The sequence below is a fragment of the Perca fluviatilis genome, chromosome 20 (assembly GCF_010015445.1).
Source record: "Perca fluviatilis chromosome 20, GENO_Pfluv_1.0, whole genome shotgun sequence".
Lineage (NCBI taxonomy): Eukaryota > Metazoa > Chordata > Actinopteri > Perciformes > Percidae > Perca > Perca fluviatilis.
In genome coordinates this window covers 6,823,954-6,837,258 of record NC_053131.1, presented here as the reverse complement: position 1 = coordinate 6,837,258, position 13,305 = coordinate 6,823,954, and the positions used below count along the sequence as shown (strand labels likewise).

Sequence of the window (13,305 nt, the reverse complement as noted above, 5' to 3'; positions counted from 1 at the left end):
ACCAATCAATACTCGATTGATAACGGCGTCACTGTTCTTAGAAGATCAGGCGGAGCTCGGTGCGCGGACAGAGAGAGAGAGAGGTGGGCTCTTAAAAGTTAATACATTTAGAGACCGACAACCCCGTTAACATTCACTGATGGGTATTTTTATGAAAGATATAGATTTTCAGCGGAGGGAATTACGTATAGGCTATTTGTCGGCTTGTTGAGCCGTGTGTTGCCAATGCGCACACCGGTTTGAATTATGTTTTTATATATTTTATTTTCTCTCACGATCGCTTACCACTGCCAGGGTTGCAACTGAAATAATAGGCTAAAGCAATGGCAGTTTATGGAAAGCACAAGTGTAATTATGGTCAGATCTTGTGCCTGACTGATGGGGAAGTGATATTGATAAGCGTTGTAATTTACACATTTACAGCGTCGGCTTTCTTTACCAGCTTTCCTTCCTGTTTTAGGAAGTATTGCGTTTTGCCTGTAAAACCGTGTCTGTGTTCCTCATATTTATGTAGAATTATAGTTTGCTCTTCTTACGTAAAATATGAGACTCTGGTAGATGTTTGCGATTGGTTATGCTGTGCAAACACCGCCTCTTTTATGTGAACGTGTGCATCACTGGATTGGGAAACCCTGGGTTGACTGAACGAGCTGATAACCACCGTCGTGATAGAGCTTATGCGGGACTACGGTTGTTATGGTTAGTGAAGCCGGGTAACTGAAAGGAATCCAGGACATGTTGATCTGGATTCTTAGTACAGACCTCTGGATTAAAAGCGCCCCAATAGGAAGAGACAACACCCCTGCGGCCCACATTTTTGTCATGTAATCCTTTTGCTTGATTCCTTGTATACAAGTTCTATTATTATTCCAGCATTAATAAACCACCTTAAAGGAGAGAAGTTGTTTGTCTTCTGTCCTAACTGACCAACTGGACCGCTTCAAAGTGATGATAAAATAAGAGGGGAAATGGCAAATGAAATGAAGCGGAAAGTACGTTTACTTACAAATTAACCCCAAAAAACAGAGAGCAAAGACAATTTGGCTGCCTTCAGTTTTCCCATTAAACCCCTGCTGTCACGAGGAAGCTAAACACAGACAGACACAACACTAACAAGGTTTCCCTACACTACACAAAGGAAACGTCATGTTCTTGGTCTGACAGATGGAAAAGGACCTGGCCTCAGTGCTAAAACTTTAACCCCAATAAACTAGAAAGTTCACATGGAATAGTGTACAGTATTAACACTGAGACAGTTCTGACATCTGCTCTGATATCATCAGCTGAGTGGCAGTTCACCAAACTGCGAACATGTGAATGGATGAGTCAACCAAACAGGCAAATAAACCAAACAAAGAAATGTTGAAGTTGACCTGAGATTTCTGAGATTCATTGAGATGATTTTTTGACCGCTGGGATTATTGACTTGAACGTTATTTCTTGGTTTATAATGTTTAAACATACGTCTTCCTATTCAAAACAAGGGAAAGTAAGGAACACCTAGATGCTTCTGGACCCACATGGGGAAAAAAAGCAGCCACTTTCCAGATAAAGTCTTTGTTTTAGACACAACAAGCTCCACTCAAATCATGTTTTCTCCTCCAGAGTCTCTCTGAGATAAGACATGAAATATTACAGAAATACCCAGAAAAGCTCTGGCTGGTAACCAGAGGTTAAGCACTAACTCATTTTTATCTTCCTGCACATTTACTACTTTCTTATTGAAAGGTCATTGCAAAGTCTGACCTCAGAAACTCTCTAATTGAGAAAGAAGTCCTGTAACTACAATTTCACTACAAGATCCACTCAGATCACGTTTCCTCCTTCAGAAACTCTCTGAACAGTGGAGAAGAAACAATGTCTTCCCACCAGTTTCCTGCTCTGAAGAAAACATCTCAACTCCTCATTGCGGGCAGCAAGACCAAACTCTTTAGAAACACATTACTCAAGTCAACAACTAAAGAAATGATCCCTGAAAGTATAGTCTTGGATTGTTTGCTTTTTTGGGGTTTTATGTGTTGCGGAGACGAAGCACTTCTACTCCTGGTCAACTCCTGACACTCACTAACACTCCTCCTACACTCACAGTGTCATCAGAGACAGACAGGCTGACAGCAGCATTAACACTACGGGCCCTATTTTAACGATCTGAAATGCAAGTATCAAACGTGAAACGCAAGTAGCTTTGTGGGCGGATCTCGGGCGCTGTTGCTATTATACCGGCGGGATGAATGACTCTTCCGACGCAAATCTAAAATGGGTTGGTCTGAAGTAGCTAGGTGTGGTTTGGGCGTAACGTGAAATAAACCAATCAGAGCGTCATCTCACATTCCCTTTAAGAGCAGACGCGTTTATTCCATGGCGGATTGCTATTATGACGGCGGATTTGCCTGGTGCATGCCAGCAGGAGCTGTTCGGGATGCGGCAAAGTAATAAATGCCTGTCTTGACCGGTTGGCGATGTTATTGCGGCCTCTCGGGCGCATCTCCTAAATGGGAACTGCTGCATCCGTGTAAATGAGAGAAGCAAAGTGTATGCGTGTTGTGCACACGCTACATTATGGCCAAGCATGTGCCCCTAAAATAGCATCTGAATAACGTGCCACTGACTTTAGACTAGCGCCACAGACTTCAGACCAGGTTTTTCCTGGTTAGTGGCGGAATTGTTTTCTGAAACTGCAAAATAGCACCAGGGAACATTTGCGTCGAACACGCCCCCTTTTTCTGAACCACCCCTGGAGTGCAAATATATTCCCTAATTTATCGATTTGCGTCTTATCCGATTAGAGTGCGGATTGGGCGCATTTTCCTGTCCAAGCCCGGTCCGCGTTCCGACAGAGCAGTAACCGGCCCCGACAGAGATTAAGATATTTATGTCCGAGCCTGACTCGACCCCGATACAGTTAAAACCGGCATTTTTCTCATACTGACGACACATGTACATTTGCTTGCTTTTATTAGGCAACTTATTAAGCAGATTCATAGTTTTCTTTCACATGAGTTGACATTTTTTTTTACTAGCTATACAACATGCTCCACTAGGATCATGTTTCCTCCTTCAGAGACTCTCTGAGAAACTCTGAACATTCTTCAACAGTGGAGAAGAAACAAAGTCTTCCCACCAGTTTCCTGCTTTGAAGGAAACCTCTCAACTCCTCATCGTGGCAGCGCGAGACCAAACTCTTTAGAAACACTTTTCTCAAGTCAACAACTAAAGAAATGATCCCTGAAAGTATAGTCTTGGTTTCTTCTTGATGTTTCTCAGGGTCTTGTGTGTGGAGACGAGCACTTCTACTCCTGGTCAACTCCTGACACTCACTAAGAACACCTCCTACACTCAGTGACAGATTCATTTTATTTCTTGTCGGAACATATCACAAGTAAAAGAACTTTTCTTTGGTATTTGGCATCTATTTTCTGTTACTACAGGTTTAATGTCACGTGAGGCCAGACGAAACGTGAAACACCAAAAACATTTTGTAAGCATCATCCGTCCCTTTCATTTAACTTTAATTAGTCAAAGTCTCTACGCACTCATTCACCATCAGGAGGAAAAGCGTCTTTGTTAAACTCAGGACTTCACCAGAGGCCTGTACTAACGAGCAAGATTTGGTGTTAACGAGATAACTTCAGGTTCAACCCAGGATTTTCTGTATTACGACGGTGGATCACTTGTTACCGGGTTCAATCGCCGTGGTAACTTATGCTGAACACCTACCCTGGTCGGGAGCAGGTTATGTTGGAGATTAGAGATCAACCGGTGTAAAAGCACCGCCTACTGACCAATCAATACTCGATTGATAACGGCGTCACTGTTCTTAGAAGATCAGGCGGAGCTCGGTGCGGACAGAGAGAGAGAGAGGTGGGCTCTTAAAAGTTAATACATTTAGAGACCGACAACCCCCGTTAACATTCACTGATGGGTATTTTTATGAAAGATATAGATTTTCAGCGGAGGGAATTACGTTATAGGCTATTTGTCGGCTTGTTGAGGCGCGGTATCGAATCGCCGGTTTGAATTATGTTTTATATATATTTTATTTTCTCTCACGATCGCTTACCACTGCCAGGGTTGCAACTGAAATAATAGGCTAAAGCAATGGCAGTTTATGGAAAGCACAAGTGTAATTATGGTCAGATCTTGTGCCTGACTGATGGGGAAGTGATATTGATAAGCCGCGTTGTTGTAATTTACACATTTACAGCGTCGGCTTTCTTTACCAGCTTTCCTTCCTGTTTTAGGAAGTATTGCGTTTTGCCTGTAAAACGCGGTCTGTGTTCCTCATATTTATCTAGAATTATAGTTTGCTCTTCTTACGTAAAATATGAGACTCTGGTAGATGTTTGCGATTGGTTATGCTGTGCAAACACCGCCTCTTTTGTGAACGCGTGTGCATCACTGGATTGGGAAACCCTGGGTTGACTGAACGAGCTGATAACCACCGCGTGATAGAGCTTGCGGGACTACGGTTGTTATGGTTAGTGAAGCCGGGTAACTGAAAGGAATCCAGGACATGTTGATCTGGATTCTTAGTACAGACCTCTGGATTAAAAGCGCCCCAATAGGAAGAGACAACACCCCTGCGGCCCACATTTTTGTCATGTAATCCTTTTGCTTGATTCCTTGTATACAAGTTCTATTATTATTCCAGCATTAATAAACCACCTTAAAGGAGAGAAGTTGTTTGTCTTCTGTCCTAACTGACCAACTGGACCGCTTCAAAGTGATGATAAAATAAGAGGGGAAATGGCAAATGAAATGAAGCGGAAAGTACGTTTACTTACAAATTAACCCCAAAAAACAGAGAGCAAAGACAATTTGGCTGCCTTCAGTTTTCCCATTAAACCCCTGCTGTCACGAGGAAGCTAAACACAGACAGACACAACACTAACAAGGTTTCCCTACACTACACAAAGGAAACGTCATGTTCTTGGTCTGACAGATGGAAAAGGACCTGGCCTCAGTGCTAAAACTTTAACCCCAATAAACTAGAAAGTTCACATGGAATAGTGTACAGTATTAACACTGAGACAGTTCTGACATCTGCTCTGATATCATCAGCTGAGTGGCAGTTCACCAAACTGCGAACATGTGAATGGATGAGTCAACCAAACAGGCAAATAAACCAAACAAAGAAATGTTGAAGTTGACCTGAGATTTCTGAGATTCATTGAGATGATTTTTTGACCGCTGGGATTATTGACTTGAACGTTATTTCTTGGTTTATAATGTTTAAACATACGTCTTCCTATTCAAAACAAGGGAAAGTAAGGAACACCTAGATGCTTCTGGACCCACATGGGGAAAAAAAGCAGCCACTTTCCAGATAAAGTCTTGGTTTTAGACACAACAAGCTCCACTCAGATCATGTTTTCTCCTCCAGAGTCTCTCTGAGATGAGACATGAAATATTACAGAAATACCCAGAAAAGCTCCGGCTGGTAACCAGAGGTTCAGCACTAATTCATTTTTAACTTCCTGCACATTTACTTCTTTCTTATTGAAAGGTCATTGCAAAGTCTGACCTCAGAAACTCTGTAAATGAGAAAAAAGTCTTGTAACTACAATTTCACAACAAGATCCACTCAGATCATCTTTTCTCCTTCAGAATCTATATGAACAGTCTTCAACAGCGGAGAAGAAACAAAGTCTTTCCACCAGTTTCCTGCTCTGAAGGAAACATCTCAAGTCTTCATCGTGGGCAGAGAGACCAAACTCCTTAGAAACACATTTCGCAAGTCAACAACTAAAGAAATGATCCCTGAAAGTATAGTCTTGGTTACTTCTGGATGTTTCTCAGGGTCTTATGTGTGGAGACGAGCACTTCTACTCCTGGTCAACTCCTGACACTCACTAAGACACTCCTCCTACACTCAGTAACAGATTCATTTATTTCCTTGTCAGAACATATCACAATAAAACGAACTGTTTCTTTGGCATTTGGCATCTATTTCCTGTTACTACAGGTTTAATGTCACGTGAGGCCAGACAGACGCGTAAACCCCCAAAACATTTAAGAATCATCCGTCCCTTTCATTTAACTTTAATAAGTCAAAGTCTCCACGGCACTCATTCACCATCAGGAGGAAAAGCGTCTTTGTTAAACTCAGGACTTCACCAGAGGCCTGTACTACGAAGCAAGATTCGGTGTTAACGAGGTAACTTCAGGTTCAACCCAGGATTTTCTGTATCACGACGGTGGATCACTTGTTACCGGGTTCAATCGCCATGGTAACTTATGCTGAACACCTACTCTGGTCGGGAGCAGGTTATGTTGGAGATTAGAGATCAACCGGTTGTAAAGCGCGCCTACTGACCAATCAATACTTGATTGATAACGGCGTCACTGTTCTTAGAAGATCGAGGCGAGTTCGGGCCGCGGACAGAGAGAGAGAGAGGTGGGCTCTTAACAGTTAATACATTTAGAGACCGACAACCCCGTTAATATTCACTGATGGGTATTTTTATGAAAGATATAGATTTTCAGCGGAGGGAATTACGTATAGGCTATTTGTCGGCTTGTTGAGCCGTGTTGCCAATGCGCCCAACCGGGTTTGAATTATGTTTTTATATATTTTATTTTCTCTCACAATTGCTCACCACTGCCAGGGTTTCAACTGAAATAATAGGTTAAAGCAATGGCAGTTTATGGAAAGCACAAGTGTAATTATGGTCAGATCTTGTGCCTGACTGATGGGGAAGTGATATTGATAAGCGTTGTAATTTACACATTTACAGCGTTGGCTTTCTTTCCTGTTTTAGGAAGCAGCGACTGTATTGCGTTTTGCCTGTAAAACCGGTGTCGTGTTCCTCATATTTATGTAGAATTATAGTTTGCTCTTCTTACGCAAAATATGAGACTCTGGTAGATGTTTGCGATTGGTTATGCTGTGCAAACACCGGCGCTTTTATGGTGAACGCGTGCATCGCTGGATTGGGAAACCCTGGGTTGATTGAACTAGTTGATAACCACCATCATGATACAGCTTATCCGGGACTACGGTTGTTAGGGTTAGTGAAGCCGGGTAACTGAAAGGAATCCAGGACATGTTGATCTGGATTCTTAGTACAGACCTCGGGATTAAAAGAGCCCCAATAGGAAGAGACAACACCCCTGTGGGGGATGAGAACTTTCTGTTAGACCAAAGAAATGGGCCTTTCTACGGAGCTCCAGGGTGAAGTAGGATGGCCCACATTTGTGTCATGTAATCCTTTTGCTTGATTCCTTGTATACAAGTTCTATTATTATTCCAGCATTAATAAACCACCTTGAAGGAGAGAAGTTGTTTGTCTTCTGTCCTAACTGACCAACTGGAGACGCTTCAAAGTGATGATAAAATAAGAGGGGAAATGGCAAATGAAATGAAGCAGAAAGTACGTTTACTTACAAATTAACCCCAAAAAACAGAGAGCAGAGACAATTTGGCTGCCTTCAGTTTTCCCATTAAACCCCTGCTGTCACGAGGAAGCTAAACACAGACAGACACAACACCTACAAGGTTTCCCTACACTACACAAAGGAAACGTCATGTTCTTGGTCTGACAGATGGAAACGGACCCGGCCTCAGTAGTAAAACTTTATCCCAATAAACTAGAAAGTTCACATTGAATACTGTACAGTATTAACACTGAGACAGTTCTGACATCTGCTCTGATATCATCAGCTGAGTGGCAGTTCACCAAACTGCAAACATGTGAATGGATGAGTCAACCAAACAGGCAAATAAACCAAACAAAGAAATGTTGAAGTTGACCTGAGATTTCTGAGATTCATTCAGAGGATTTTTTGACCACTGGGATTATTGACTTGAACATTATTTCTTGATTTATAATGTTTAAACCTACGTCTTCCTATTTAAAGTAAGGGAAAGTAAGGAACACTTTTATCCCAGAATCCATCTGTGGTGTAGGCAGGCCTTACTCCACAGTGCCGTGGAGATAGGTCTGGCGATGCAAGATCAGTTTGTGGTAAAAGCCTCAATGCTCTGAGAAATGTAAACACTACAGATGTTATTACCAAACAGAACTGTACTATAACTGTCAGGCTCAAACTTCCGTCAGCACCAACAACAACTGGAACAGTAACCACATCAACACATGAAATACTACAGAAATACCCAGAAAAGTTCATGTTGGTAACCAGAGGTTAAGAACTACTTCTTTTTGATTTTTAACTTCCTGCACATTTACTTTTTTGTTATTGAAAGGGCATTGCAAAGTCAGACCTCAGAAATTCTGTAATTGAGAAAAAAGTCTTGTAACTACCATTTCACAACAAGCTCCACTCAGATCATGTTTCCTCCTTCAGAATCTCTCTGAGAAACTCTGAACAGTCTTCAACAGTGGAGATGAAACAAAGTCTTCCCACCAGTTTGCTGCTCTGAAGGAAACATCTCAACTCTTCATCGTGGGAAGCGAGACCAAACTCTTTAGAAACACATTTCTCAAATCAACAACTACAGAAATGATCCCTGAAAGTATAGTCTTGGTTTGTTCTGGATGTTTCTCAGGGTCTTATGTGTGGAGACGAGCACTTCTACTCCTGGTCAACTCCTGACACTCACTAAGACACTCCTCTTACTCTCACAGTGTCATCAGAGACAGACAGGCTGACAGCAGCATTAACACTACGGGCCCTATTTTAACGATCTGAAATGCAAAAGTATCAAATGTGAAACGCAAGTAGCTTTGTAGGCGATCTCGGGCACTGTTGCTATTATAACGGGCGGAATAAATGACTCTCCGATGCAAATCTAAAATGGGTTGGTCTGAAGTAGCTAGGTGTGGTTTGGGCGTAAAGTGAAATAAACCAATCAGAGCATCATCTCACATTCCCTTTAAGAGCAGACGTGTTTATTCCATGGCGGATTGCTATTATGGCGGATTTGCCTGGTGCACGCCAGCAGGAGCTGTTCGGGATGCGGCGTAATAAATGCCCGTCTTGACCGGTTGGCGATGTTGCTATGGCGCCTCGGGCGCATCTCCTAAATGGGAACTGCTGCATCCGTGTAAATGAGAGAAGCAAAGTGTATGCATGTTGTGCACGCTACATTATGGCCAAGCATGCGCCCTAAAATAGCATCTGAATAACGCGCCACTGACTTTAGACTAGCGCGCACAGACTTCAGACCCGGTTTTTCCTGGTCAGTAGTGGGATTGTTTTCTGAAACTGCAAAATAGCACCAGGGAACATTTGCACCTGAACAGCCGTTACTCTTTCGCTGAACCGCCCGGGAGGCAAAAAATATATTCCCTAATTGATCGACGCGTCGTCTTTGGAGGGAAAAGTCTGCTGTGCGTCGGGTGCAAAATAGGAATGATACATGCGTCGGTGTACAAAGGCAATTGCGCTGAGTGCAAGATAGGGCCCTAAGGCTGCATCTCATAACCCGTTTCTGATTAGAGTGCGGATCCGAGCCCGGTCCGCGTCCGACAGAGCAGTAACCGAACCCGGCCCGAGCCCGACATTAAGACCTGAGCCCGACACAGTTAAAATCAAATTTTTTTCTCATACTAATGACACATGTACGTTTGTTTGTGTGGAAAGCCCGCTTTTATTAAGCAACTGTAGGAAGACATTCGGAAATGTCAACAGATGAGCGCATCAGCGCAAAGACGCGTAACACAGGCGCGCACCTACATAATAAGCTGTTTTAAATTTAAAATGTTCAGTGCCTTATCGTGCGAATGTGACCGAGCCCGGCCCGAACCCGAACACAATTTCTAAATATCTGTCCAAACCCGGCCCGGCTCGGTTATCCATCCATCGGGTATCCATCCTCTATGTCTGATAGCTCCTCGACTCCTCGACTCCTCGGTCCTCGCCTGAACCGGACGTTGTTATGGCCCTCCTCGGTGAAGGCTGTCTCAAAGCTCTTATTTCTGCCCCGAGGACCCTAACTCCGCCCAAACAGCTGACAAATTAATGTGAAGCATCAGAGGAAAGGACGTCTCATCCCTCTAAAAAACATTTGCTCATTTCCTCTCTCCTCCTGTGCCTCCTCGGTGAGAGGGACTAAGATGCGAGGAAGGGAGGCAAGTGGAGGAGTCGAGGAGGCAATTTAAGGGTTATGAGATTCCCTGTGTCTTACTAGCACAAGTTGAAAATCTGCAGGAAAAAAAGAAAATGAATGTGCATTGCCTGTTATGCGAGTATTATGGATTTTGCACCTTGAGATAAACAGTTAGTGGTATTAATTCTCTACACTTTAAATGGTGGAAAACACCGTGACATTTCTGTTTGTTTCATGTATTAATGTGAGGAAGGTTACAGCCTCCTCATCGCTCCACACAGATTTAATTTTTTCAGTTGTTTCAGTCTCATGTTTCAAAGCTGAACTTTCCCTCCGTGATACTGAAAACAAAAACATTTCCTATAAATGCTCTGTTTCCCTAAAGACCATTATTACACGTTTCCACTCGTTCAACCTGTGGTCGTTGTGGTGTCGGCTGGTGCTGAGACAAGTCTGAGCAGCATCATTTTGGATACTTTCACTTTTCATTTGGCTTATGTTTTGCAAAAGTCTCCATGTGCCAACACTGTGATTGCATGTCAAATCGACTAAAACGCTCCTTGTGTCATTGTGGAACGAAATTATGTTAAAAAAAAAATGGATAAAACACTTTTCAGTGAGAGAAAACATCAAAACACTTCCTCTTTTTGTCAGCTTAAAGAAATCTGTCAAATAATTCAAATCTTTTTCTAATAAATGTGCCAGATGAATGCAACATACGTGCTAATAAGCAAGTGTTTGCATGCTGACATGCAAAACCAACATGGGAAACATGAACATCAACATGCTGGCATTATCACTGTAAGCATGGTAGCATGCTAATGTAAGCATTTAGCTCAAGTACACTCTCACTGAGCCTCAGTAAAAGAAGGTCTACAGCTCCCTGACTTCTGGCCTAACTCCATCTGCTCATGAAGATCATGTGAAACAACCAAAAGCTCCAGAACAGATACTACATTTAAAATTTTCCATCTCAGAATCAAACAATTTAGTTTTTTTGGATTTACATAAATCAGATTGTGAAAAAATAGGAGTGAAAATGAATCACTGACTGATGTTTGTTTTATGACACCTGCACAGAAAGAAACGTACTGTAGTGGTCATGGTGTTTGTTTCTGTGTAACCACGCACACACACACACACGCACACACACACACACACACACACACACAATCTGCAGCAGCAGGGACAGGTAACACATACAAAGAGTCCCTTAGACGAAACATCGTAACCTGACTGAGGAGAAGAAGTTTCAGCTGCTTGATAACGATAACCAGAAGCACAGAGCCGAGATAACACTGTAATGACGTCAGGAAAAGTCTCCGAGCATCCTGCAGTGGCTGCCGACCACAGGGACATCCAGTCAGACCTAGAGGATCTGTGGCATAAAAAATAAAAAAAGGAGAAACTATACAAGCGCTCATGTTGCCTTTACATGAGCTCAACTAATACTTATAGTGCATGTGTGTGAATGAGATATTTTTGTTTTAATTAACGAGCGAAAATGTCTAAAGTCCTGTTTTGCTTTATTTACTTTTGGTGGCAAAAAGGGTAAAACACAAAACTTGAAAAAAAGTCAAGGGTCTACAGTAATTGCTTTCTGAAGACCCAAAATACAAAATGTAATGTAAATGTCAAATAATGAATAGACATATTACAAGGTACTGTACAAGGTTCAGTTCTTTATCGTTTTACAGCAGGGTTTTATACTAAAATGTTAGCTGTAGCCCCTTCATGCTACACACACATAGAACATATAAACACGTTTAAATTAGAATACAATAACACTATATGTACTCACTCAATGCTTATATATGCATATATACCTAGAGACTTTGGTTTGATGAGAATGAGGGTAGTGTAGAATGGTAATGTGCAAAACCAGCATGACATATCATTTATTATTCAATTAAATTTTATTTAAATCATACATTTTATTTAAGTCTCAATGATCTGCATTTATATAGCGTATTTCCCCCTAACCCTTTCTGTGTAACCACACATGCATGCACGCACACACACACACACACGCACACACACACACGCACACACACGCATACTCACACACACACACACACACACACACACACACATAAACACACACACTGTCTGTTGGTGTTGTCAAGCTATACAGAATGTGGGCCACAGTGACTTGGCTTAAAAAGAAATAGTCTGAAATGTAATTTATAAAAAATGGGCTGCCAATGAGTCACATGTAGATTGTTTTTTATCTACATGATATTTCATTTCTTTAAGTTTTGAAAGTTTAGTTTAGTTTAGTAGTCAGTACAACTAAGATAGGGATCCAGATTCAGTCTGTAAAAGTTTAAGTTAAGTTTGACATATTGATGATCAACAGCCAGTTACTATCACAATGAGGTTGCTTTGTTCGTAAAGAGATCTTCACCAAAAGTTGTTCACACCCAAACCCAGAATATCTGGCAACCTGCACTGTAGCCTGAGACAAATGTTCTGGGTGAATGGAGAAACTTTAGTCCATCCCAAAACAGTTCCACTTCATAAAGTATGTAGCGTAGACCTTTGCCACACACCACAGCATTTGTACGACGGGCTAACTTGTAATGCACATCCCTAGATGGACCCTTTGGACCACATGAAAGTTGGGAAGTGTATGAAAATAATCTGAACTTTTCCTGAGCTTTCAAATGCATCAACCTGAGATCTCAGAAAACAAACCCAATATGTTACCTTGTGTTAATAAGTGAGCTTTAGAGGTGTTGGTGGCTGTATTTTTGAACTTTTCACACATGTGCCAGTGTCCCTCTACTTCCAGACTTTATGCTAAGCTAAGCTAACTTAGCTCCTGACTCCAGCTCTGTACTTGAACAGTAAAGGCTCTGACACACCAACCTGACGGCCGACCGTCGCAAGAAAAGGCAGTCGGACTGATCATTTGGCTCCCGTCTCTCAAAAAAGTGCCTCGGAACGCACCGAAGCGACGCCGTCTTGAGCGTACGTTCTGCGCATGTGCGAGACGTAATACATCTCCATAACAGCAGGCAGCACTAATCTTTACTGTCGAAATGTGAAAAGCGGAAATGACGGAACATCTCTCTAGACTTAGTAAACACGGAGCACGCTGTCGTCAGTCGTTTTCATCAGAGAGCGTTGCTAGTAGTCAAGAAGGATCGTTGTTGTCATTACTCGCTGTACGGAAGAAAATACGATGGCTAGTAATAAGAAGATACTGGCGTTGTCAGCTTTTCTCGTGCACTGATTCGCTAGTCAAGAGCAAGCACTCCACCAATCAGACTGATCGTTGAGTCCGATTG

The 13,305-nt window shown here is 42.2% G+C and overlaps 2 non-coding genes and 2 pseudogenes across 2 annotated transcripts; all 4 read right to left on the bottom strand.

The window, feature by feature from the left end:
* Nucleotides 1–1,801: 1,801 nt before the first annotated feature.
* LOC120550073 lies at nt 1,802–1,988 on the bottom strand (annotated as a pseudogene).
* Nucleotides 1,989–3,033: 1,045 nt separating this feature from the next.
* On the bottom strand, nt 3,034–3,241 carry LOC120550064. Its single transcript, XR_005637551.1, has one exon. It is a non-coding gene; the product is annotated as a small nucleolar RNA U3 (small nucleolar RNA).
* Nucleotides 3,242–5,579: 2,338 nt separating this feature from the next.
* Nucleotides 5,580–5,776, bottom strand: LOC120550071 (annotated as a pseudogene).
* A 2,503-nt stretch (nt 5,777–8,279) lies between these two features.
* Nucleotides 8,280–8,486, bottom strand: LOC120550056. The gene has a single exon (XR_005637543.1). It is a non-coding gene; the product is annotated as a small nucleolar RNA U3 (small nucleolar RNA).
* Between the last annotated feature and the right edge of the window lie 4,819 nt (nt 8,487–13,305).